The following is a 2,970-nucleotide window of genomic DNA, read 5'->3' as shown; positions in this document are numbered from 1 at the left end:
TAAAAGTGCAGTAAAAAGAAGAGACTGAGAAAGCTCTTAGATTGAACAATATTTTAGATGAAATAAAATCAAACACATTAATATCTCTGAAATAGAAGTTATGAGTCATCATCCTGAAAGAAAAATTAAAACTATAAATGGATTCACATCAGTTTTCGTCACATTCTTCTGCAAATAAGGGCAGGTAGGGCATGCCACCGAAAAGTAACCCCCAAAAAAGCACTTCTGGCTTTTGGAGATTTTTGGTTTTGTTGTTATTGTTTTATTATCTCTTTTTAAAATTTTTTTATTGAAATCTAATTTAGAATGTTTTGTTAGTTTCAGGTGTACAGCAAAGTGATTCAGTTATATATATATTCTTTTTTAGATTCTTTTCCATTATAAGATACCGAGTATAGTTCCCTGTGCTATACAGTAGGTCCTTGGTTATTTACTTTCTATACATTAGTGCATATATTTTAATCCCAAACTCCTAATTTATCCCCCCCACCTTTCCCCTTTGGTAACCATAAGTCTGTTTTCTATGTCTGTGAGGTATTTCTGTTTTGTGAATAAATTCATTTGTATCATTTTTTTAAGATGTCACATGTAAGTGATATCACATGGTATTTGTCTTTCTCTGTCAGAGCTTTTTAGATTTGGAGGATCACACGTAAGTGCTGTGGACGAGTATTTATTGCAGAGTTTTTCTAACAACCGTGTCAAGGTCATGACATTACAGTCACAGCTCTGATGGTCTTGGCTCATCAGGGACTTTCTGAGGCACAAAATTGCTGTGCTTGTGATTTCAGTTAAGCTTCCAGTTAATTCTCCACACTTCTCAGGGCACCACAGAGATGCATTTACCTGCTTTTCCCCCCGGGAAAGTGGTGCTTCAGTGGTCAGAGAAACTCACATTAGTTGCTCTTGGTAGAGACTCAGGGAAAAAGTCCTCATTTGGACTCCATAATTGTGAATGAGTTGGCCAGGTATTTGGGGGAAAAAAAAGCTACTATTGCTTTTATTCTTTTTTCCTGGAATTATTAGATTATGATGATGGAAGGAGACGTCTCTGAAAAGAGACCCTGCAACACTTAAAAAATACTGGAGTAGCAATTAAAAGAATGTATTTGAAGAGTTACTATGGAACGAAGCTTTAAATACATACACTGAAGATGAAATTTCCACTGAATAAGTGCTGCTATAAATACCTACTTCAAATTCATTAACTGATAGCTTAATATCGAACTTCAAGATAAACTTAAGTTCACAGCATAATTTTACACAAAGTAGAGCTATTGAGGCACTGCCAGCAGGACTGTTTATTACACTATTTGTACTCCAAACACATCCCCAAATGAGTTAAAATTTCTCAAGAAAGGTCAAGGGATATATCAAGTACTTCCCATGTAAGAAATAACAAGTTTGGATTTTTTTCCGAGCTAGAAAAATTATAATTTTTTTTCTCAATAAGCAAATAATGGGACATAATTCAAAAGCTGTATCTGATATTCCTAGATGATTCCATATTTAGTAATATCAGCGATACGCACCACACACACACACACACACACACACACACACACACACACACAACAGAGAGTTTTTTGAAATCACAAAACATCTCTTTTACTGAACATCTAAATTTAATTTAGACATTTTGAGGTCGAGACTTTTTTGCAAAGTACCCTTATAAATCGAATTAAGGTTTTTCACAGCTTTTTGTATGTTTGTTTCTCTTTTTTTTTAATTTTTTTCTGTTTATTTTTTCTTCCAGTTTTGTTGAGATTATAAACAACATACAGCACTAAGTTTCAGGTGTACAGCATTTTTTTTTTTTTTCTTTTTTTTCGGTACGCGGGCCTCTCACTGTTGTGGCCTCTCCCGTTGCGGAACACAGGCTCCGGACGCACAGGCTCAGCGGCCATGGCTCACGGGCCCAGCCGCTCCGCAGCATGTGGGATCCTCCCGGACCGGGGTACGAACCCGTGTCCCCTGCGTTGGCAGGCGGACTCTCAACCACTGCACCACCAGGGAAGCCCTGTACAGCATATATTTGACTTACATCATGAAATGATCACAATAAGTTTAGTGCACATCCATCATCTAAATACAAAGTAAAAGAAATAGAAAATATATATATTTTTTCCTTGTGATGAGAATTCTTAAGATGCACTCTCTTAACTTTCATATATTGCATACAACAGTACTGTAAAATTCATCATGTTGCACATCACATCCCTAGGACTTATTTATCTTATAACTGAAAGTTTGTACCTTTACTCCTGCATCCAATTCCCCCTCCCCCCATCACAGATTTTTTTCCCCCTGCAGCACTTCCCTTGGCTCAGTGTATATTATGTATCACTGTGCAGAGAGGTGCTCTTGAACCTGGGTGCCCCCTCTCCCTCAGTCTCTGCTCCCTGGCCCAGGCCCTCATGAAATCCGTTCTTCTTGGGCTGAAATACAGAGACCGAAACAAACCAACAACTAAAGACAAAGTAACAGCACAACAGCAAGTCAACTACAAGGAGGGAGAGGGGGAAGGCAGGGTGGAGGAACGGAGAAGGGAAAGAAGGGGAAGGAGATGAATGGAGGAAGAGCAATTTTGTTTGATCCATTGGTTTTCCCAGGTTGAAATTTCTGAAACTGTGGGGATTAAAATGGGGGAAACGTCATTAAAAAACAATGAACAGCCATATGATCCAGCAATCCCACTCCTTGGTATTTATCCAAAGGAGTTGAAAACTTATGTCCACACAAAACCCTGCACACCCATGTTTATAGCAGCTTTAGGCTATAATTGTCCAAACTTAGAAGCAACCCAGACTTCCTTCAGTAGGCGAATTAGATAAACAAGAAAATCCAGACAATGCAGTATTATTCAGTGCTAAAGAAATGAGCTATCAAGCCATGGAAAGACATGGAGGAAACTTAAACATATATTACTTAGTGAAAGAAGCCAATCTGAAAGGCTACATACCACATGAT

The sequence above is a fragment of the Lipotes vexillifer genome, unplaced genomic scaffold (genome assembly GCF_000442215.2).
Source record: "Lipotes vexillifer unplaced genomic scaffold, Lipotes_vexillifer_v1.1 scaffold689, whole genome shotgun sequence".
Lineage (NCBI taxonomy): Eukaryota > Metazoa > Chordata > Mammalia > Artiodactyla > Lipotidae > Lipotes > Lipotes vexillifer.
Note: the sequence above shows the minus strand (reverse complement) of the source record.